Genomic DNA, 26,112 nt, shown 5'->3' with positions numbered 1-26,112 from the left:
CATCTCAGCTCTAAAGGCAAACATAGACTCAGAATGAAGGGATGGAAGATGATACTCCAAGCTCTTGGTAAACAAAAGAAATCAAGTGTTGCCATACTTATATCAGACAAAATAGGCTTCAAGATAAACACCAATGAGAGACAATGAGGGGAAGTATATAATGATCAAAGGGACATGTCATCAAGAAGACATAACATATGAATATGTATGCATGTAACACAGGAGCATTAAAGCACATAAAGCAACTATTAACAGACCTGAAAAGAAAAATTAACAACACAATAATAGTAGGGGACCTTGACACCCCACTTAGATCACTGGACAGATCACCCAGACAGAAAGACAACAAGAAAATAATGGATTTAAATGAAACACTTGATCAAATGGACTTAATTGATACACAGAAAGCATTCCATCCTCAAACAGTAAACTATACATTATTCTCAAGTGCACATGGATCATTGACAAAGATAGACCATATGTTTATAAACTAGGCAAGTCTCAATAAATTTAAGAAGATTGAAATCATCTCAAGCATCCTTTCTGACCACAATGATATGAAGCTAGAAATCAACTACAGGAAAAACACTTGGAAAGTCAGAAATATGGGGAGACTAAACAACATGCTACTGAACAACCATTGGATCAATAAAGAAATCAAAGGAGAAAATAAAAAATACCTAGAGACAAAGGAAAATGAAAATACAACAAACCAACTCTTACGGGTTGCAGCAAAAGCAGTCACAAGAGGGAAATTCATAGCAATGCAGGCCCTCTTCAACAAACAAGAAAAATCTCAAATAAGTAACCTTAAACGGCACTTAATATAACTGAAAAAAGAACAGACAAAGCCTAAAGTCATCAGAAGGAGGGAAATAATAAAAATCAGAGCAGATATGAATGAAACAGAAGCTAAAAAAACAGTAGAAAGGATTAATGAAACTAAGAGCTAGTTCTTTAAGAAAATAAGCAAAATTGACAAACTCTTAGCTGTACTTATCAAGAAAAAAGAGAGAAGGCTCAAATAAATAAAATTAGAAATGAGAGAGCAGAAATTACAATGGATACCACAAAATACAAAGGATTATAAGAGAATACTATGAAAAACTATATGCCTACAAATTGGATAACTGAGAAGAAATGGATAAATCCTTAGACTAACACAACCTCCCAAAACTGATACAAGAAGAAATAAACAATCTGAATAGACCAATCACAAGTAAAGAGATTGAAATAGTAATAAAAAACTTCCCAAGAAACAAAAGTCCAGGACCAGATGGCTTCTGTGGAGAATTTTACCAAGCATTCAAAGAGGATTTAATACCTATCTTTCTCAAACTATTCTAAAATATTGAAGAAGACAGAATGCTTTCTCACTCATTCTATGAGGCCAACATTACCCTGATACCAAAACCAGAGAAGGACAGCACAAAGAAGGAAAATTACAGGCCAATATCACTGATGAACATACATGGAAAAATCCTCAACAAAATATTGGCAAACCAAATACAGCAATACATTAAAAAGGTCATACACCATGAACAAGTGAGATTTATTCCATGGATGCAAGAATGGGTCAACATCACAAATCAATCAACATGATACACCAGATTAACAAAATGAGGAATAGGAATCACATGATCACATAAATAGATACAGAGAAAGCATTTGACAAGATACAATATCCTTTGATGATAAAAAATCTCAGTAAAATGGGTATAGAAGGAAAGTACCTCAACATAATAAAGGCCATTTATGACAAACCCACAGCCAACATCATACTCAATAGTGAAAAACTGAAAGCCATCCCTCTGAGAACAGAAACGAGAGAAGGGTGCCCACTCTCACCACTCCTATACAACATAGTACTGGATGTTTTGGCCAGAGCAATTTGGCAAGATAAAGAAATAAAAGGAATGCAATTTGGAAAGGAAGACGTGAAACTCTTGCTGTTTGCAGATGAGATGATTTTATATATGTAAAATCCTAAAGAATCCACTGGAAAACTATTAGAAATAGTCAACAACTACAGCAAAGTTGCAGAGTAGAAAACCAAGTTACAAAAATCAGTGCACTTCTACACATTAACAACGAACAAGTAGAAAAAGTCAAGAATACAATCCCATTTATAATCACAACAAAAAGAATAAAATATCTGGAATAAACTTAACCAAAGAAGTGAAAGACCTATCTAATGAAAACTATAAGACATTATTGAAAGTACTTGAAGAAGACGTAAAGTAATGGAAAGATATTCCATGCTCATGGGTTGGAAGAATAACAAAGTTAAAATGTCCATACTACCTAAAGTAATCTACAGATTCAATGCAATTCCAATCATAATGCCAATGACACTCTTCAAGGAAATAGAACAAAGAATCCTAAAATCCATTCCATTTAAAACAACAAAAGACCTCAAATAGCCAAGCATCCTGAGAAAAAAGTTCAAAGCTGGAGGCATCACAATCCCTGACTTCACAATAGCCTACAAAGCTATAGTAATCAAAACAGCATAGTACTAGCACAAAAACAGACACACAGATTGATGGAACAGAACTGAAAGCCCAGAAATAAAATGACACATCCATGGACAGTTAATCTTTGACAAAGGAGCCAAGAACATACAATGGAGAAAGGAAGGTCTCTTCAATAAATGGTTTTGGGAAAACTGTACAGCCACATGCAAAAGAATGAAAGTAGACCATTGCTTTACACCATACACAAAAATTAACTCAAAATGGATAAAGACTTTAATGTAAAACCTGAAACCATAAAACTCCTAGAAGAAAATAGGGGCAGTACACTCTTTGATGTCAGTCTTAGCAGCATCTTTTCTAATCCCATGTCTATTCGGACAAGAGAAACAAAAGAAAAAATTAAATGATGCTACATCAGACCAAAAAGCTTCTGTAAGGCAAAGGAAACCATGAACAAAATGAAAAGGTAACCCACCAACTAGGAGAAATATTTGAAAATCATATATCCAACAATGGTCAATTTCCAAAATATATAAAGAACTCATAAAACTCAGCAACAAAAAAACAAACAACCTGATCAAAAAACATTCAGAGGATATGAACAGACACTTTCCAAAGAAGATATACAGATGATCAACAGACACATGAAACTATGCTTAACATCACTAATTATCAGGGAAATGCAAATCAAAACTACAATGAGATGTCACCTTATACCCATCAGAATGGCTATAATTACCAAGACAAAAAATAACAAGTGTTGGAGAAGATGTGGAGAAAAGGGAACTCTCATACACTGCTAGTGGGAATACAAACTGGTACAGCCACTATGAAAACCAGTATGGATAGTTACCAAAATATTACAAATGGAAATGCCATATGATCCATCTATCCCACTACTGGGTATTTATCCAAAGAACTTGAAATCAATGATCAAAAGAGATTTATGCACCACCATGTTCATTGCAGCCTTATTCATAATAGCCAAGAAATGGAAGCAATCCAGCTGCCCTTCTACGATGAAGGGTTAAAGAAAATGTGGGGTGTGTGTGTGTGTGTGTGTGTGTGTGTGTGATATATATATATATATACACACACACACACACACAGTGGAGTACTACTCAGCCATAAAAAAGACAAAATCATCCCATTTACAACAATACAGATGATCCTTGAGAGTATGATGTTAAACAAAATAAGCCAGACAGAGAAAGACAAACCATATGATTTCACTCATATATGGAAGATAAACAAATACATGGATAAAGAGAACAGATTAGTGGTTACCATAGGGGAAGATGGGTGGAGATGAGTGAAAAGGGTAAAGGGGCACATATGTACTATGATGGACAGAAGTTAGACTACTGGTGGTGAGCATGATGAAGTCTATTCAGAAATTGATAAATAATAATGTACACTCAAAATTACACAGTGTTGTAAACCATTATGATCTCAATAAAATTACTGAAAAAAATGATAAAATGGTACTGTATGCTTAGAAATTTAAATGCTGTAAGCTATTAACTGATGAATACTCTTTAATTTAAAAAGGAAAGGTTGTAGAGACCAAAGAAATGGCAAGTACATAAATCTAAATATCCCAAGAAATCTAGAAGTTGGGGGGAGGACAATGACAACAATAACAACACAAAAAACACCACTAAAACTTCAACCCACATCATCAGTTGAAGAAGAATACAGAGAATATCCAAATTTCAAATTCCTGAAAGCAGACGAATCAACACTAAATCCCAGTAATTTATCTCCAATGCTCCTACCACACACAGAGAGCAAGGAGAGTGCAGGGACATCTGTGAGAAAAAGACAACATAGGAGGTAGTGACAAGCCTGATTGATCCAAAATTCTCATCAGAGAGACAAAGGCAACTCTAATTGTGAAAATACTGAAAAAGAGATCCAATAGATTAGAACTGACTATAGAGAAGGGACTTAAAAGTGTACATAGGACTTGATAAGAAATTCTTAAGAAAGCAATACTTTGAGGGAGATGTTAGGAAAGAAAAAAAAGAAAAGGAAGAGAGAAGCACCTTTGGACACTGCATGGTGATGAGACATAAAAGCAACAGGGAAAATGGAGCATCCCTCAAGGAAAAGATTTTTTAGTAAAAGACACACACTATTCCAAAAATCCATCAAGAAAAAAACATAGTTTTGGGGTTGACTGGTGGCCTAGTGGTTAAATTCACGAGCCCCACTTCAGTGGCCTGGGGTTTGCAGGTTTGGATACAGGAATGGACCTAAACACAGCTCATCAAGCCATGCTGTGATGTCATCCCACATACAAAATAGAGGAAGATTGGCATAGATGTTAGCTCAGGGCCAATCTTCCTCACCAAAACTAAAAACCAAAAAAAAATTTGCTACACCGACAAAAAAAGAATATTATTTAACGAGAAATCTTGTAACCCACCTTAAACAACCATTTCTCTTATCAGAAATGTAGAGATGAAAGCAAGCATCATATATACTCAAAATGATAATAAAAATAAAACAGAAAATGATTGAAAACAACCATTCAGTCAATGGAAACTATCTGACCACTCCCAAAATAAACAATGAATCAGAAGTAAGCTGTAACGGTCTACTCTAAACTGAGTAGACTATCCCCATACAAGAATTTGGGCATATGAAAAACATCTTGAATCTGAAATTCAAAATGCAAGAATAGAAATGGGCAAAATGTAAAAAGAAAAGATGAGAGTTAATTGACTCAGAACGTAAATAGAAGGAAAAAGTAAAATCATATCAATAACAAGGGCAAGATGAGGGCACCAACACTGAATAGTCATAAGTCAAAACTTAATAAAAGGTGTTAAAGATAAACAAAAACATATCCCAGAAAATGAAAATGAGAAAACATAAGTAAAATGTGTCTGAAAGAAAGTGGTTAAATTGAAGACATAATTTATGTATAATTAGAGTTCCCACAGAAGATGAACAAGACAATGGAATGGAACATATATTTTAAATTATAGCATAAAAAATTATAATACAAAAGGTTTTCTGGAAATAAAAAGAAAGTATTAAACTACATACATTTTGAAAAGGCCAGCTATTTAGCAAGAGAAACTGATTTGCAACAATCAACTCTGAGACATACCTTAGTAATATGATCAAACTTAAAGAAAAAGAAAGACCCTCAAGGTCCCCAGGCAAAAGCTGAAATAACTTACAAGGGCAGGAAATTAGACCAGCATCAGCCTTTTCAAAATCAATGTTCAAGCTCTTTCAACTACCAAGGCTATAGAAAAAGAGTTTTAAACGTGCCTGAGATTAGGCGACTCTGTACCCAAGAGCAATCTGATCAAGGACGAGTTCCACCCAAGCAAGGCATTACTGGAGAAATCCCAACGAAAGACTAGTGGTGAGCAGTGAATTTATTTAATTGCAAATGTAAGACTAAAACAAAAGTGGAGATAAGGAGAGAAGAAGAATGTACTATATGTTGTGTCAGATGGGTTATGTTTTAGGTGTTATGTGTTCTTACAAAGTAGTAATAATGCAACTAAAATCAAGAGAAGGAAAAAGAAAGTAAACTAAGCTCATTGAGTGTTGCATAGGCAACAGTTAGGAGTTAGCATATATAATTATAAATCGGCAAGCCAGACAATTAAAGATTAAATAAGAAAACAAAGGACTAAGTACATTCAAAAGGAATAAGGACAAACAGTCTCAACAGACAAAAATAAAAATGCTTCCAAATACCAAAAGAACATTTTTAAATAAAGAGCCAAGAAAACATATAATGCAGATAAAGAAATATGCAAAGTTTAGTAACACTCATTAAAATACATGACAAGCTAAGACCAAACATATCAGTCATATCTATTAATGTTAAGAAGGCTTAACTCACTTGTCTGAAGAAAAACATTTTTAATTGGGCTCACAAATCAAGATCCCAGTAAACACTATATATGGGAGAATTACAGAAAATGACAGGATTTTGAAAGCTTAAAAAGAAAAAATGAGCAAAGGTGTAGAAAGCAAGATTGTGATCCTCATATCAGACAGTAATAGAATTCAAACAAAAAAACATTAAATGAGACAAAAGACAAATTTCCATGCAAAAGCCATGTTTGCAATGAAGAAGAGTTGTCTATCATAAAATAACATAGCAATCACATTTAAAAAGTAAAAACTATAAGAGAATAAAGGAGATATAGATAAAAATATACTAATGATAAGAGACTTTAACAGACCTGGCCTAGTAGACAAAAATAAATAAGACTATAGAAAATATAAACAGCATAATCAATATAGCAGCCCTTGTAGATATATACTGAACTTCACTTCCTAATAATGGCAAAGACATCTTCTTCTCAACTGCGCAGGGAACATTCACAAAATATTTGATCACATATTTGGTTACAAAAAAAACACTAGTAAGTTTGGAGAAGTAGATAGATTACAAGCACACTCTATGATCAAAATGCAATAAACCAGGCATTATTAACAAAATCGAAAACCTAAAAAGACCTTCCACGTAGAAGTTCAAAGTAGTCCATTAAGTAATTCTTAGGTGAAAGGAGAAATAAAGGTTAAATAAAAGAATTTCTAAAAAAATAATAATGAAAACATATATATCAGAATCTATGATACATGCAAAGCAGTGATCAGAAGAAAACATAATAAACATTCATTAAAAATTTTTTAAAAATTAACCAAATTCTGCACTCAAAGGAAACAACAAAGTAAACAAAAAGAAAGTATAAAAGAAATAATAAAGACAAAAACAAAAGTTAACGAAGTGAAAAGAAAAAATAGTGCAACTAATTAGTAAATCAAAATAAAGATCATTTTCAGGGCCAGCCCAGTGGTGCAGTGGTTAAGTTTGCATGCTCTGCTTCAGTGGCCCTGTGTTCACTGGTTAGGATCCCGTGTGTGGACCTACACACCGCTTATCCGGCCATGCCATTGCAGGCATCCCACATATAAAATAGAGGAAGATGAGCACAGATGTTAGCTCAGGGCCAATCTTCCTCAGTGAAAGGAGGAGGATTGGTAGCAGATGTTAGTTCAGGGCTAATCTTCCTCAAAAAATAATAAATAAATAAAAAGCACTTTCTTTTTAATAACTAGACAAACACTAATTATCTTAAGAAAAAAGAGGAAGAAACACATATATACAAAATAAGAAATGGAAAAAGGCAAAATAATTTTGAAAACATAGATGAAATAATTGGATTGGAAAGCACAGTTTAGCAAAATTAACCCAAGTAAAAGCAAAAAAGTTTAAACCAATTTACTAAAAGATAAAGAGAAGGATATCAAAGAACTGAATTGTAAAAGAGACACAGCCATCTGTCACACAGAGGAACTCCATGAATTCTGCCAGCGCTCCACTGTTGCAGAGCACTGGTAATTAAGAATGATTTTGTGAAGCAACTATAGCGTTAAGAACTAAACATGATAAAGAGATTGCATTGACAGCAAAAGAAAATTACAGACAGATGCCTTTCACAAATATGAATGCCAAAATATTAAAGTATTGGCAAACAGGATCTCACACCTTAGCAGGAAAGTGACAGTGACCAAGTAGTGTCTATCCAAGAATGCAAGGTGGATCAATGTAAAATGTCAAGGAAAAATACGGAACACCACGCACAAGAAAAACTCCAGATAGATCAAAGATCTAAATATAAAAAGTGAAACCACACAAGTACTAGAACTAAACATAAAGATTTTATAACCTAGGTTAGGGAAGGATTTTCTAACTGTGATTCAAAATCCAATTTGAATAAAAGAAAATGTACATAAACTTGATTACCTGAAATTTTTTTAAATCTTTTGAATTGCAAAAATATCACCAAAAGACAACTTAGAAACGAGGAGAAAATATTTGTGCCATATATCACAGGTAAAGGGATAAAATCCCTAATATATAATAAACTCTCAAACTAGAGGGAAAAAAGGCCAAATACCTGATAGGAAAATGGGCAAAAGATAGACTAGTCATTAAAATATAGTTTTTAGGCCCTGAACAACTGCCAAGATGCTCAAACTTATTCCCCATTAGAGAAAGGCAAATTAAAAATACCCTGAGATACCATTTCTCACCTAGCAATTTGGCAAAAATTAAAAAGTATAACACATTCAATTAGTGAGACTGGGGACACAGAACTCTAATACATTACTGGTGGGAATGCAAATCAACAACCCTTTTAGAGGAGACTCTGGCAATATGTAACAAAACTACAAATGTATTTACTTTATGACTCAGCAAATCCTACTTTTTAGGAATTTACCCTAAAGTCACAAATGAAACAATACAAAAATACATATGCACAAGGGCATTCAATGCAGCATTGCTGGTAATTGCAAAATCTTGGAAATAAATGCTCATACCAAGGAGAACAGTTGAATAAACTATGGTTTGTCCACAACAACGGTGCACTGAGCAGAGTATAAAAAGTTGGGGAAGATCTCTATGAACTAACGTAGATGATTTCCAAAATAAATTAAGCGACAAAAGCAAGATGCAAAAGAGTATCTATAGTATACTTCCTTTTGTGTAAGAAAAAATAAAAATAAGAAAATATGGATGTATCTGCTCATTTCTGCAAAAAAAAAAAAGACAGGAGGAATAAATCATAGATGAATGAGATTGGTCACCTACATGTGTTGGGTGGGAATGGTCGTGGAAAAAATGAGGGGATGGTAATGGATTTGAAGGAAGATGAGGGAAGTGACGCTTCGCTGAATCACTTTTGTGTATACTTTCAGTTCTTAGAACCATCTTGTGTCTTGAAAATGTCAAGTTTATAAAAGATAAAGAAATCCTGAGAAATTGTTCTAGATAGGCAATTAAAGATCAGGATACCTAAATGCAATGGGTCATGCTTTTCCTCTTCTTTTGTAATGAAAGACACTGTGACAATTGACACAATTTTGAATAAAGTCGGTAGGTTACAATACTGTATCAATGTTAACTTCCTGATGATGGAAATTATTCTGTGATTAGGTAAGAGAATGTCCTTGTCTATAGGAAATAGACATTGAAGTATCTAGGGGTAAGTGGACATCATGTCCTAAACTCTCTCTCTCTGTCTTTCTCTCTCCCAGACAGAGAGTTTTTATCAACTCAAGAACCCTTCTAAATTACTTCTTTTGATATATTTTTGTCATTAACAAAGTTTTTATTATCAGCTTAATTTTAGATATTTTCAGCTATAGCTATATATAAATTAAAATAAAATTTCAGAATTCTTTGAAACTTCAGGAAAGGTCAAAATATATTGATGTGCATCAAGCTAAAGCTGTAGCCTCACAAAATGATGTCTTCGCTGCATTAAAATTAGAGTAGTTTTAACAAAATAAAAATGAATCTATTTCCATTCTAAAGGTCAAACAAAATAAGCAAAAAAACAGGCTGGTGAGGAAAGTTTGGTTATACCCAATCTCACATGTTTTCCCTTCTACCACAAAATACAGCAGCAATAACAACAACTTGGGAATATCAAACACTGGAAAAGCTAAAGCAAGGGAAAGTTAGATGGCATTGATGTTTTCATTTGGTCACTCAAAGCTCCCATGACAAGCTTCATGTTCTACCCCCTCATTGTTGCAGTGTACTGGCTCATAACCAATCAACAGCATCCTCAAGCATTGTGACGTCTTTTTCAAGCAAAGTGGCCTAAGGTGGTTAGACACCATCTCTGATTTCATCTTAAGATGTGCCCCTTTGTGTAGACTGTGAGTTTGAAATGATGGATAATCAATATATTTTGCTGTGTGAGCCCTGCCTGGAACTACTGTGATAATCTCTGCAATAGCTAGAGTTCTTCAACACTTTGTTTTCCCAGCTTCAGTATTACTTTTGATTATGAGCAAAAGAGACAGTTGAATTGAGGACCACAGTTTCTGGAAAATGTCATGCCAAGACTCCCATGGGAAAATGCAGACCTCTATTCAATAGTTCAGCACAAAGTCAATCTTTGAATTTATTTCGTGTTTTAGTAAGTAAGTGCATCAAGGGGAATTACATGTCTTAAAATACCATTCAGGAAAACCATAGTGGGTACTAATAATAGATCCTGATGAAATTTTCCACACGGCTCTTCCTAGTTATTTAGACATGACCATCAGAAAAATTTCACCTATAAGAGAGAGGATATGTAAAGTTCTCTTTCAGGAAATGAAAGGCCTGCTATCTCTTGTCAACTGTTAGACTGACAGTATACAAATTTCTTACCACACTCATTTCTTATCCTCAACTTTATGCTCTATGGGGCCAGTATAATTAGAAAATTTTAAATGTCTTTGTTCTTGTTGTATGTCTTTAAATATATCTGTTCCTTCAACAGAGTTTTGAGTCTTTACCATGTTTGAGCCAGGACTAGCCCTCCTTCATGAAGGCAGAGATAGGACCATAGAATTCTTCAATCAGAGTCTAACACAAGGTGAGCCCACTGTTGGCAGAAGGTGATAAAGGCAAGGTAACATAGAAAGTTAGACAAGATGTTCAGAAGGTCGAGAAAATGGAGAATGCATCATTGAGAAGGCAGCGTTTTCATAGGATCTTGAGATAATAATTGAATTTTTATGAACTTGACCTTCACCACAGTTGCTAGACTCTGATTGTAGATAGAACCTCCATGTGTGTGATCCCAAGGCAACGCTCACACATTATGACTTGTGGCTTGGTCCACTTGACTAAACAGCCTACAGGCATACAAAAACTACAAGAAGAACTTCTCAGGGCTCCATATTTCTTCCCCTAGATAGAAAAATGTCTCTGGAAATAATAGCATGATCTTTAGGAAGAAACAAGAAAATTATTGACCATCAGTGATTTAAAAATAAAACTAAACATAATGAAGCTGACTTTATCCAAGTTCTTTGCTAAGTAAAATCTATCATAACACAGGAATTTTTAAAGTTATAACACCATAAACTCAAGCAAAAGAAACGTAGATGATTTAAAGAAAATGGAGTTTCAAAATTGTGTAGAATTCTCTTACAAATATTTTTAAAGTCATTTCACATTAATACGTGAATCTCTAGGGAGAACATCCTTGCTTTGTTCCTTAGGGGAAGGTAGCTAGAGGGACGTGGGCCTTGGATTTTGTTAGGAAGTCGGTATATCCTCTCATCTATCACATAGAAATCTCAGCTCTTTCTAGATTTCTCTAAATTTCCTCAATTGTGCTCTTTGATTTTTCAAGCTTGTTCTGTTTTTGATGCATTTATTAATTGCTACCACGTACAAGCACTACAGGCACCTGAAATCTTTCTTAATCCCTGTGAGTGCCTGGCCCAGTCTTGCCTCACTGGCATATTATCCCTGGTGAGATCTCAATTTTTATTGTAATGTAAGAAAATAAACAAGGATTGGGCCCTGAAAGGCGTTGGGCAAGAATGATGACAAGATACTAAAATGACAAATTAAAACAAATTAAAAATCAAATTTGTTTTATCCTAATGGCACTACTTATGTTACAAAGCAACAGAACAGAAGGCATTTCCATTGCTCTCTTGGTAACCAGGTGTGGGACAATATTCTATCACTCATTAGCAGAAAAGTAGAAAAGCAATTTAAGGACACAAAACAAAAGCATATTCATAGTTCTTGCTACATGTGCATACATACAGATATATAAGAATACTGATTTATTCACAGTATTTTAGTTATAAACATTTAATAGATGCTCTGTGCCTCACAGGCAACTTCTTAGCCTAACAGAACCCAGGTTTTAAGTGATGACACAGTCTAGGGAAAGACCAGTGCCCCACGTTGCCCCTTTTCACTGTTCACACTACATATTGAACAGTTCATGGTGCCACAGAGATGACATTGAGGGGTGGGGGCTGGGAGTAGACATCACACAGGCAGCTCGCTGCAGGAGACATATGAAGATGAGAGCCACTGCACACAGAGGAGACGAGTGGAGGGCTTTGGGATGTGAACACAGTCTGCCAAGCAACTGGAGAGTGGCAGGCAAATTCTGTTTCCTATGTATCTTTTAAAGCAAATTGGAGGAGCAGAGAGGCATCTCTGATTTGTAGGAAATAATACATAGATCATCTAAGTCCATCCATTGCAGTAGAATAAAAGTGTATAGAAAAATATCATGGAATAAAAGAAATGTCTTCAAATCTTCACTGCTTTGATTTCTGAAGTTCCTTCCTTAGTGAGAGTTGAGGGTCCACTGAGTATCTGAAAAACACTCCATCCTGCTCCTGAAAAACATTACTTGATTCTGATACTTCTAATACTCACCAGCATTGTTAATTCACATTATTTATTATTTATTCACAAGATTATTAATCCAAAGCATTCACCTGCTATGTGCTACCTGCTATGTGACACATACTATGCTGCCTCCTGGCAAAAGATCAAAATGCAGTGGGGAAATAAATATGTTAACTAATGAAGACAGTGCATCAAAATGCAGGCATATATTTCTACACTGGACCTCAGGGGAGTAATTCATTCTGCCGTGTTGGGAGGGGGTTGGGAGGAGGGGCAGGGCAGAGAGACCTTGAGAGGTCTTGATACTTAGGCTGCATCTGAAAGGATGAGGAGAGCTTTGCCTTGTGAAAGTTCAGTAGAGAGAATTGCAGGGAGGCAAAGCACTCTGGTAGGTTCTGGGAATGAGTGAAGCTGGGAAGTAGGATTTTATTTGTGTGGAGAAGGCAGGGGGAGGTGATAAGAGGCAACGAGACAGGTGGTTGTGAGCACAGGCTCTGCAGCCAGGCTGGCTGGGATCTGAGTCCTAAGACCATCACTAACGTACGGTGCAACCTCTATGCCTCACTTTGTCCATCTTAAAACGAGGTTCATAATAGCACTGATCAGCGAAAGATCTATACAGTTACATGGCTCACTAAATGTTAGCTCTGCCTAGATGTTCAGTGCTCACCAAGGTATTATTTCTCCTTCTAACTGTTCTTTCTGAATAAGTTGTTTGTTTGGTTTGGTTTTTGTTTTTAGGTTATATGGAGCCCACTCAAACAAAAGAGAAGGCCAACAAAACGGGAGCTTACTAGGGAAAAGTCAGAAGGTAAAGCTGAGCCATCCAGGGATGAGATCTGGGAGGAGACCTGTGTTGACATCTCAGTCAGAGACCAAGGCCTCCCTGTCAGCTCCCTTTGGGGCCAGAGGACTACCTATCTCTCATTTTCCTTGTGTTTCCTCTTCTATATTCTCCTTGTCAACCTGATTTTTCTGGCCGCTCAAATCCATCCTCCACAAAGCCAAAGAGTGTTCTCCAGAATGAAAACCGGACATGACATTCCTTCACTTCAAACTCTTCAGTACCCTTTCATTATCTACAAAATTGAATCCAAGCTGTATCTTTCCATCAAAACCCCACCAAGGCATCATCTTCCTCGTGTATATTTTCACCACCCCTTCCTCCACCATTACCATCACTCATAATGCAGTTGCACACAACTTCTGTACCTTATAAATACCATTTTTATTGAACATGGAGTGACTCGTTTATGGTCCGCTCTCCCCTACTATTCCAAATCCTGTTTAAAGGCAAGAATCAGGCATATTCACATTTGTATTCTTAGTAGTCTTCTCAATGAATGGTACAGGTGACTGTTAAGTAATTGCTGCTTGTCTGAACCATCCTAAAGATTTTGGGCTGCTATAAGAAATAGGGAGAGGCATGGTCATATTTATGTTTGGAGGACAGTTACTTTGGCCACAAATAAGAGAATGGGTTAAAATAAGAAGAAAGTCGTTGCAGAAAGATCAGTTAGAAGACCTTTAACATAATCCCTGCTGGGAGATGATGAGTATTAAACTAAGATTGAGAATGTAGTAACTGACAACATGGATTAAGCACTCTGTCCTTGGCAGGGTACTCTGCACTTTTCAAACATTATCTCAATCTTCACAATAATGTTATAAGGGGAGGGTACTGTTTTTATTCCCATTTAAATATGGAATCAGAATTTTGAGTAGTCAGACAACTTGCCCAGAGTCACATAGCTAACATGGATTGTGAAGCTTGTTGGAGAGGAGGTAAAGAACTCAGAAGATATTATAGGTTAAAAAACTCAATTAATAAATCCTTGGGATAAATGAGAAAAGAGTCAAGGTGTCTAGTTTGTATGGTTAGATGACACAATATTTTAAATGCTAAGGATATTGGAAGAGAAGCAGATTGAGGAGGAAAAGCCTGGATATTCATGCACAGTAGCTGACATGGAATTCAAGTGCCAAGTCAAATCATTTAGACACCAATACTTTAAAATACATTGGTAATAGTTGCAAAGGCGGCTTATGAAAATGAAAGGTTCTTGAAGCGTTTTCATATCTTTGCTTCATCCTATGTCTAAAGTATAAAAGGTCTGACAATTTCTTTACTATAATAAATTCTCTGTCTTTTCTATTACAGCAGACAATTCAACCAAGTGAAGATGCCATGTGACCCCATTAAGACAAGCTGGTAAAGTCCTGCCTGAAATTTCATGAAGGTAGAAATCTTATATATTTTAGTCACCCCTGTTTCCTAAATGCCATCAATAATACCTAGGACATTGTAGGTATTTAACCATTATTTAATGAGTTGATCATTACTCTCACCATTTTAATAAAAGCATTATTTCTGTGTCTGTGTGTATGTAGTCTCTGCTTTCAAGGATCATATAATCACATTAAGGTTACAAAATACACGTACATATATATTACAAATCATATGGGCTAAGAGGCAACTGAGAAGTATGAAAATGAAGAGTATGGGAGGGTAATGAGGACAGAATTTGCTGCTGCTTCTTCTGGGGAAATATTTCATCTGGAATGCCTTTATCTGCAAGTGACAAACTACCCAATTCAGGGAAAAATTCTTATATGATAAGATCATTCATTGGTTCACTAAATAAGAAGACCGGAAGTCAGACGTTCAAAGATGTAGTCAGATTGGATTCTTTCTCTCTTTGCTCTGCCATCCAGAGCATCAGTTTCTGCTAAGGCAGACTCCCCAGAGGATCTCAGGATGCTGCCAGTAGCAACGGAAGTTATGTGCTTCATCCTTCAACATTCACATCTAGCAGGAAAGAGAATGCAGCTTGTCATGGCTTCCTCTTAAGAGAAAGGAAGGCATTTCCCAGGAGCTTCAGCGAAGGCTGCCTTTCTTCCTTTTAATCAGAATTGGGTCACCTACCCATTCTGGAATCAATCTCTGCTGAAGAGTCAAGTTCACCCCCGGGATGTGTGGGGGAGAGAGAATCACAGAAAATCGTTACCTCTCTTGGGAAGAAGAAAAGAGAAAATGAACAGAGATAGAGCTGCAGAATTGAGCTAAACCAACCTACAGAAACAGAAAGTCATTCCCAGCTAGGATTCAGTTTTATTTACATAGATTAAAAATAATTAAAGAAACAATCCAAATTTGAGGCAAAGAACAGGAGATTTCTCTTCATGTCCTTATATAAAAGATAAATGTACAGGGTGACAACATAATTTCTCGTCCAAACCAGGATACTTTTAAGTATGGAAGGAAGCACAAAAACCATTAAAATTGTATCTGCATGTGTGTCTATGTATATGTACGTATAGATCAACAAATGGGTTTAGTTTACTAGTAGAATCATAAGTGATTCTACCCAAACCTTATTTTCAAAAGTTAAATTGTAAAAAAAAATATGAAAGCAATAACGTAAATTTTCAAATGCTTTATATTGATTAGCTAAATATCAAAAGTAATGTATCTTCTACTTATGACTGAGATCATGTGGTATTTGACTTTCTGCCTCTGACTTATTTCACTCAGCATAATACCCTCAAGGTCCATCCATGTTGTCACAAATGGCCTGATTTTGTCATTTCTTATGGCTGAGTAGTAGTCCATCGTGTATAAATACCACATCTTCTTTATCCATTCGTCCCTTGATGGGCGCCTAGATTGCTTCCACGTCTTGGCTATTGTGTATAATGCCACAATGAACATAGGGGTGCAAGTATCTTTATGCCTTTGTGTTTTCAAGTTCTTTGGATAAATACCCAGCAGTGGAACAGCTGGATCATATGGTAGATCTATCCTTAATTTTCTGAGGATACTTCATACTGCTTTCCATAGTGGCTGCACCAGTTTGCACTCCCACCACCAGTGAACAAGGGTTCCCTTCTCTCAAGACCCTCTCCAACATTTGTTGTTTCCTGTCTTGTTAATTATAGCCATTCTGACCGGAGTGAGGTGATACCTCATTGTAATTTTGATTTGCATTTCCCTGATAGCTAATGACGTTGAGCATCTTTTCATATGCCTGTTGGCCATCTGTATGTCTTCTTTGGAGAAATCTCTGTTCAGATCTTTTGCCCATTTTCTAATTGGATTGTTGGTTTTTCTGTTGTTGAGCTGTATGAGTTCTTTGTATATTTTGGATATTAACCCCTTATCTGATATGTGGTTTGCAAAGATCTTCTCCCAATTGTTAGGTTGTCTTTTTGTTTTGTTGATGATTTCCTTTGCTGTGCAGAAACTTTTTAGTTTGATGTAGTTCCATTTGTTCATTTTCTCTTTTGTTTCCCTTGCCCGGTCAGACATGGGACTTGAAAATATGCTGCTCAGACCAATGTCATAGAGCGTACTGCCTATGTTTTCTTCTAGAAGTCTCATGGTTTCGGGTCTTACATTCAAGTCTTTAATCCATTTTGAGTTGATTTTTGTGCATGGTGTAAGGGAATGGTCTACTTCCATTCTTTTGCATGTGGTTGTCCAGTTTTCCCAACACCATATGATCTCACTCATAAGTAGAAGATAAAAACGATAAAAAAAAAAAAAAAAAAAGAAACACATAGCATTGGAGATTGGACTGGCGGTTACCATTGGGGAAGGGGGGAGGGGGGAGGGCAAAAGGGGTGATTAGGGTCACATGTGAGGGGATGCACTATAATTAGCGTTCGGGTGGTGAACATGACGTAATGTATACAGAATTCGAAATATGATGTACATCCGGAAAAAAAATTAAAAAAATAATAAATAAATAAATAAATAAAAGTAATATAAACAAAATATTTATCCCTTGTTATATCCAGATTCATTAATCAGTTTCTTGGTGTTATCTGTCTCTAACACTGTGTCACTGGTATTTTTACAGCATGCTCTTAATATTTCTCACTTTTTCTAAAAATTATCTGAGACTTCAAGTTACATTTTGTAGTTAATGAATTTGTCATCATTGACATGATCAACTCTCTCCTCCGTATGCAGACTAGAATATTTTTAAATAAAGAAATATTTCTTTGGTGCATGGTAGGCTCAGAACAAATTCTGCTAAAAAATATGTTTCTAATTTTATTTCTTCCTTGTCAAATGTAAAAAATATTTTGGCCCAGTTACCTACAGATAGGTACTGTCTTCTTGTTTCCATTCTGAGTATCTTACTTTGACAAAAAAAAATTTATAAAACTAAACAGTTCAAATAGTTTTCTCTAGTTAGGATTCTTTTGAGTATTCTGACAGTTTAAATGTTGCAGAATTATAGGGCTCCTCAATTTCATTTCATTCTGTTAGAGTGTAGAAGCTTTTCCAATTAGAAATAGGAGCTCAGTTGAAATTTCTTTCTTGCCGCAAGTTAAGATATTTAGTTTTGTATACATTTGAGCACTCATTGTTTAATTTATTTAATTCTTCCTTTGCTTTTGTACAGAAAACTTCCTATTTGCAAGTTTGGTTTTTAAATTTATAAATTTCTTCTTAAAAGCCTCAAAAGCTAAGTTTTTGATGCTCCATAAGTTGAAAACGCTGATTAAAAATTTTCTCCCATTTTGAAAAATATTATAAACATAATTTAGATTCACTCACACTAAGTTCCTTTTCATTGTAGGACACATTGCAGGACACACATTTGTAAACTTACAAAGTAGTTCTTCAGCAGCTCAAACTTTCCTAAACTATGATTGAGGCAGCAAGGAGGGAAAGCCCGCACCACGAAAGTAAAGCACCAGCTGTGTTCTCCGCTCTCTGCAGCATCACAGTTTTGCAGTTTGATTACTTACTGCTCATACAAAATGTTTATAAACCTGGATAACTACAATATCTTCTGTAATCAGTTGAATATGTCATATTTTATGAGTTCATTTATATATGGTGTTCAGCACTACCAATTCTAAGTATATTTTCTGCTCTTAGGTTTCTTAATCCAGTAAGAATATTGTTTATACCATGATGTTGCATTTTACCAAAAGTTGCATTTGTGTTATTGTGACAAAAACAAATGATTTTATCTTCAGTGTCGAACTTCTAAACTGAATTTATAACAGCTTTCACCAAAAAATATATATATTTTTAACCTGCAACAGAATGAACTTCTAAGTGCTGTACTTTGGTTTCATGAATTGGATGAAACAAATCAAATCTTACTAGAATTAACTGATTTTATTTGCAAAGCATCTTATGGCACTGATACAAAACTAGCTTCACTTAATTCTCACAAAGTTCTTCTGCTAATGGAGTCGACACAACAGTTTTTGTTTCACATTTGTACATTCATTAAAAACGCTTGGAATTGATAATAAATGAAGTCTGCTTAGAACACTCAAGCAATCTAAATAATGAGTCTCCTATGCAGAGTGCTATGGCAACACGTCTTCTGCAGCTGCAATGTTAGGCTCTTTCTTCTTCTTCTTCTTCCTCTTCCTCCTCTTCTTCTTCTTCTTCTCCTCCTCCTCCTCCTTCTCCTCCTCCTCCTCCTCCTCCTCCTTTCTTTTTTTGCTGAGGAAGATTACCCTTGGACTAAACACCCCTGTTTGCAATCTTCCTCTTTTTTTTTTTTTTTTTTGCTTGAGGAAGACTAACCCTGAGCTAACATCTGTGCCAATCTTCCTCTATTTTATATGTGGGTCACTGCCACAGCATGACTGACAAGTGGCGTAGGTCTACACCCAGGATCTGAACCTGAGAACCTGGGCCACCAAAGCAGAGTGCTGTTAGTCTCTTGCTTAAGTGACCCACTAAGCTTTGGGACAGAAGCTTCTTTGGTGATATGTATCTTCCGCTTTCCATGTGGTCAGTGACAACCCTCCACTATGGGGGAAGGTAAAAGCAGTCACACAATGAACTCACACGTTCTCACTACCTTCCATATTTATTATTTCATTTTCCTTGAACATAGATTTTCATTTTTTAGTTCATTACCATCTAAAGTTACTTTAAAAACAAAAACAAGTAAATTGTAGATTTACATCACATGGGAGGTATATGTAGCATTATTCAGATGGTTTAGGACTGCTCAGTCTCTATGTCCCAGCCACATTTCACATATAATTACCTTGTAATTTCCCACATTTTCCAGTGATCCCACCAAATGGTAATTTGGTGACGTTGGTTCCCCTCGGGCAGGAACATCAGGCAGCCAGCAGAGAAACAACATTGAATATTTCCCTGTGGCTCAAAGTGTGGTTTGTGGAATCAGCAGCAAATTCATCACCTGTGAACTTGCTAGAAATGCAGAATCTCAGGTCCCACCCTCAACCTACTGAACCAACATCTACATCTTAGAAGATGCGAGGTGATGGGAATGCATCTGAAAGCTGTGTAGCCCTATACATTTCCCCTACACCACCCAAATGGGAGGAACTGAGGAGTGGGATGGCTGGAGCCTCTGGTGTCTGAAGGTTCTCCAATGGCTCATAGTGCACCTGAAATGCTGTCCTCGAAAGGGAGAGGTCAGCCACCTTGGGTCTGGAGGGGAGGGGAGCATAGGGTGGTCAATGGTCTCTTTTTGATTAACATGTAATAAGGTGAGGGATCTCTACAATGCAGAGGCAACTCCACAAAGTGGAAGTTCACTAAACCCATTCCAGCTTATGTTACCGAAGTTATTAATAATAATACTTCTTTTAGAAATGAAGAATTCCAAGCAAATGTGAAACCAAAGAGGACCAGCACAGGCACACAAGGAGGTATGATAATCCGACCTTTAGTAAAACTGCTCCCACTATATATCTCTTCTCAAACCTAGAGGCTTTATAAAATCTATGCCTTAAATTGTTTTCCCCGCTACTGTTTCAAAGGCGAAGTCAAAAAGCATTTATTGGGGCAGGCCTCGTGGCCAAGTGGTTAAGTTGGCATGCTCCACTTCGGCAGCCCAGGGTTTCACTCTTTCAATCCTGGGTATGGACATGACACCACTCATCAGGCCACGTTGAGGCAGCGTCCCACATGCCATAACTAGAAGGATCCACAACTAAAATATACAACTATGTACTGGGGGGATTTGGGGAGGAAACGCAGAAAAAGCAAAAAGGAGATTGGCAACAGTTGTTAGCTCAGGTGCCAATCTTTAAGAAAAAAAAAGCATTTATTTATCTTTTCATGTAGAAATTTATTCTTTATTTTCCTTCAGGAGCTTTTCGTATTTGAGTTAAAAAAAATCTTTCAGCAGAGATCAACTAAACTCAACACCATGTTCTGCCTGTGTGTGTGTGTGTGTGTGTGTGTGTGTGTGTGTGTATTAAGCATTCCACTCCAACAACAAGTCAGATGATGAAAAGTCTCCTAGAAAAGGAAAGTGAGTTAATTTGGGGAACAGCAAAGCCCCTCAGGAATAAACAGGGTGAACTCTTCAAGCAATGATACCATTAAGAGGAAATTACTGTGCCTGCTCACTGTCTTAAAACATAGAATAGCCCTTAAACACAGAAAAGATTTTAAACAATCCCCCCTAATGAACATGTACTACTAACAAAAATTACAAAGTTTTGTTAACATTTAACATAAGTATATTATAACTTGCCTCTCCCGTTTTCCTCTTTTATAAGGATATGTATTAAGTCAAGCAAGAAGCAGAGCAAGATAAAAGAATGCCACGATCAGAAATTATGCTTGAGCTAGGCAGCCTAATGCTAAAAAAATTAGGAGCTTGAGATTATTTTTCCTCTGGAGAAGAAAAAAGAGTGAAGAGTTGTTGCTGCTTCTAAAGACTTTTTGATAATTTACAAGTAATTTAAATCTAATATGTTTTCTAAACTCATTATTTTAAAATCAAGTCTCTAATATTTTACATGAATACTATTAAATTTTATGAATATTTGAATTCTTCCTCCAATTAAAGTATTTTAAATTATTGCAATCATTTTCTTGGGTATTTCTGAAGTTCTTTATGTAGATTGCTTCAATGTTAATGGTTAAACTTACTGAACACCTCCTCTGGGCCAAGAATGTGCCTTATATCTGCACCTTATAACATTTCTTCAGAGTAGCATTATTATGTCCATTTTACAGTAAAAGTAACTGAGGTTCAGGATGGTTAACTAATTTGCCTCAACTGTATGCCTAGCAGGTTAATGTCTATTCTTACACTTATCTATTTGACAGTATTTCCACATATTTTGTTCTGGCTGTATAATTTTGTTAATTTTTTTCTTGAGGAATTGGCTGCACTAAAGGCAATGGTGAAGTTATTGCTAGGCACCTTATTAATATATCCAAAAAAATTGCAAAAAACTTTGAATTTTAAATAAACAAAAAGTAAAAAACGCACAATTTCTACCTCTCAGAGATGATAACCAATATGTTGGAGCAGATTCATCCAGAATTTTCCCCATGCAAATATAAGTATATACATACACACAGATATAGATATATAAAGCAATTCATATATTCATTTATCCACATATATTCATTTATTCATTCACTCATCAATTCACCCATGTATTCAATCAACAAATATTTACTGAGCACGCCTCTGTGGTCAGGCATCATGCTAGCATTCTATGTACAGTGGAAGGTAAGACAGATGTGACTTCTCTTTTCATGGAGAGATACACAGTAAGCAAATCACTGTAAAATAATTAATTACAAACATGGTAAGTTCTATAAGGAAATATTTAATCGAGCTCAATTCCTTCAGGAAATATTTGGTGATATGAAAGGAAGCTGGTTTGGCTGGAGAAGGGTAAATGACGAAGCTAGAGAACTGGGTCCAGGTCGTGCAAGGCCCTGCTGGTCATGTTGAGGGTTTTAGACTGCAGCCTAAGAGCACTAAAAAGGACTGAAATGTTTAGGCAAGGGAGTGACAGTGTCACATATGCATTTTAAAAATGATTCTACCTACAGAGTGGTGATTTCTAAGATCTAAATCTTGGGAGGACAAACATAGAGAAAGCAATTTTGACATATTACGGCAACCTATGCCAAAGATGACGGTGGCTTGGCCTACTGTGGTGGGCCCACGAGTCTCCGAAAGGTAAAATAGACAAGCTGTGTGGACCGGGAGTCCTCTAGCTGTGCTTTCACTTAACACATGATGATTGCCCTGCCTATGCTAATTCATGCAGATCCTCATCATCATTTTAACGGCTGCAAATTGAGTGTCATGGTATGGCATGATTTATTTGACCAATCACATATTATTAGACAGTTACTTAAAATTTTTCAATATTAGAAGAAAACGGCAGTGAACACACTTGTACATACAGCCTTTTGAATTTGTCCAATTATTTCCTTAGGAGAAATCTTTAGAACGAGAATTGATGCATCAAGCGAGTTTAGGAGGTTTTGATCAGTACTGCAACCCAGAAAGATTGTATGCTTTGTACCTCCATCAGGAGCAAAGGAGAGAGTGGTCGTCTTTTCACATCTTCAATTCAGTTTTTCTAAACTTTCCCAGTTTGGTAAGAATTTTTTTTCTTCTCCAGAAGATTGAACAGTTGGACATTTGTATTCTTCTGTAAGTGGCTTTTTTTTTTGGTCCTTAGCTCACTTTTCTATTGGAAGCTTAATTTTGTTAGATTGATTTAGAATAACCCTTTAAGTACTAAAAATATTAACTTTATATCAGTTATATATACATACACACTTCTGATTATTCTTCTTGGTTTGATACTCATCTCTTAAGTTCGTTTCATTTTTGGAATTGTGTTAAAATCTTTATAGACTCAAATCTATCAAATTGTGATGGATTCTCACTTTGGCAATCTGCTTAAGAAAGCCTAACGTGACCTTTGAATTTATACAGGATGATCCTACTAATAATATTACAAAAACAAATTTGTCAAAGAAATATACACCTGGTGTTACAAGTGACAAACATGTGAGCCACTTACATTCTTCAAAGGCAGTAACTTTTAACACTTTCAGCTGTTTTTCCCCCTCCTTATAGTCTCTCCATACCTCTTAATGTCTTGACTCTACTTTTTTTCCAGTGTTGGTGTCACAGTTTCCAGATCTATGGCTTACTCTGGCTCAGTTTACTCTTTGGTTTGTGGCACATACATCCTGACATACCTGCCTAAAAAATAAGAAAAAGGGTAAAATTTCTGAATTCTTGCATTTCTGAAAACATCTTATTCTAGCCTCAAATTTAATACATAATTTAGCCAGAATTAGCAGAAAAGAATTCTAGATCAAAAATAATTTCCCTTCAGGACTTTGCCTCACTGTGTGCCTGCATCCAAAAGTTCTCCTCAGAAAGCTGATGCCATTTTTCCCTTCATTTCTTCAAGCTTGCTCCTGGTCATGATGCCGGTGTGTTTGTGTGTGTGTTGGCCTCTGGATTTGGGATTGTTTCTGTTTGTCCTAGATCCTGTGAAATTTTTAGATAATGAGCCTGAGTGTGTGTATTTAATTCCTTGTGGTAGGTATTTTTACTCTCTTTCATTTCTTCTCCTCTCTTTTATTAGGTATAAAATCTTCGGCATTACTTCTCTAGCTTTCTTTACTCTGAAATATTCTTTATGTTTGTATTTTGTTCTACTTGCAAGAAAACTGCATCTTCCAAACTATTTATAGATCACTTACAGAGCAATTTCCTCATATTTAAAAATGAGAATAACAAAACTTATCTCATAGGGTTGTTATGAGTGTTAAATGAGTGAATATATGAAAAGGATTTTTAATAGTGACAGTCAGCGAGCACTACATAAATGCTAGGATTTTGTGTAGGAGATTTGCTTCACGTATCTGGTAATTCTTATAGGTCTATTCATATTTAAGTGGGAGGCTTGAAAAAGGGCAATTTGTGAGCTCCACGCACTCAGATGGGGTTTGTTGTCCAGCAGGATCTGCTTTTGCATGTTTGAGAAAACGACTATCATTTTGCTTGAGAGTTTCTAATGTAAGGATTTGGCGGGTTTTCCCTTGGAAACTCTCAATTTCCTAAAGCAGAGCCTTCTGATATTTTGCCTGAGGGATAAATGCTTGGCCATCCATAATCTGCACAGGGGAGTGGAGAAAAGATAAGAGGAGCAGGGAGATAATTGGAACAGACTTCCTGTTAATGCCCGCCTGAAGCTCGCACCCCGCTGCCACATTCACTCTCCTGTTGTGCGGATGCCCGAGGCTCCAGCTTCCAGGGCGTGCCTTCGCTCGCTCTTTCCTCGCGCGAATCCTCCTTGGGGAGCGCTCCAAACTGTGGTCTTACACCTTGCTTCTTCAGTCACCTTCCCCACCTGCTTTGCCTCTTCTTCCAGAAGTGTGTTGAGCTCTCTGGTCCACTGACCTTCACTCATTCTCCTCACGGGTTTACACCTCCTCCCTCCGGATGCGTCCAGTGCAGTGGGTCTGGCGAGGGAGGGGAGACAGCTCCTTCCACTGGCCTTTCAGCTGGAAGTTGGAGGCAATTCCTTTATGAAGACTATTTTAGAAAATATTTTTACATTGCACAAGAAGGGAAAAGTTCTAATGTGTCCTAAAAGTCATTCTCAAGTTTATCCCAATTATTCACTTTAATTTTTTGATCATCTACCGTTTTCACAAATTATCTCACATATTTGAGCAAAAACAGCAAGAAAGTGGCACAGTCACTTTGGTGTTTTGTGAAGAAGAGAGGATAGTTCAAAGGAAAAGAAAGGGATAGTGGTCAACACAATGAGCAGAAACACAGTGTCCTGGGACAATGTGGGCTTTGGAGTCAGACAGGTTATGCCAAAATCTCAGATCTGCCACCCCTGGCTGTGTGACTTTGGAGAACCTTCCCAACCTCTCTGAGCTGTGTTTCCTCATCTATAGATAAGGTGTAATAAAGTTCCTGGAGAAATGTGGAAGATCCAACAAGAATTATGTATGTAAAATGTCCAGGCCATAGATGACTACCAATGAATATTGGCTCCAAACCTCATACTGGACCACTCTGTGTATATATACACACACACACACACACACACACACACACAACATATTGGAATATATAGTACAGTGAAAACAAAAAATCTCTCAGTTATAATTTCAAATATTCTGTGATACCAATTAACTCTGAAAATATCATTTATACCTACCCTAGAGAGTGTATTATATTTCCCCATCAAGGGAAAACAGCTGGAGCAGCAGTGATAGTCATCGTAATGCTAAACGATAGCATCCTTTTATAATTCTGGGTCAGAAAGTGAAAATTAAAAATATCACTGGATGTTTAAACAAATGAAATTGTACCCTCTTCTTTTTACAAGTTTTGTCATTTTCCCACTGTTTTAAGTTCTGTGGATACATTATTGTGTGTGCCTTTTCAACACTGTCAGCAACTCAATGTGCTTGGTATGTTTGGCTTCATGTTAAATTTTCCAACCATACATTGGAAGTTATAGCCCAGGCTATGTCTACACAGTAGAATTAACTTTTCCAAACACCATCAATAACTAGAATAAGAACAAGAGGAATGACATAAATAATTCAATTAAAAAGATTAGCCAACATCTACACAATAAGAAAACAATACTGAC

Source organism: Equus przewalskii, chromosome 8 (genome assembly GCF_037783145.1).
Source record: "Equus przewalskii isolate Varuska chromosome 8, EquPr2, whole genome shotgun sequence".
Classification (NCBI taxonomy): Eukaryota; Metazoa; Chordata; class Mammalia; order Perissodactyla; family Equidae; genus Equus; species Equus przewalskii.
The sequence above is the reverse complement of the archived record's forward strand: the minus strand, read 5'-3'. Positions refer to the sequence as shown.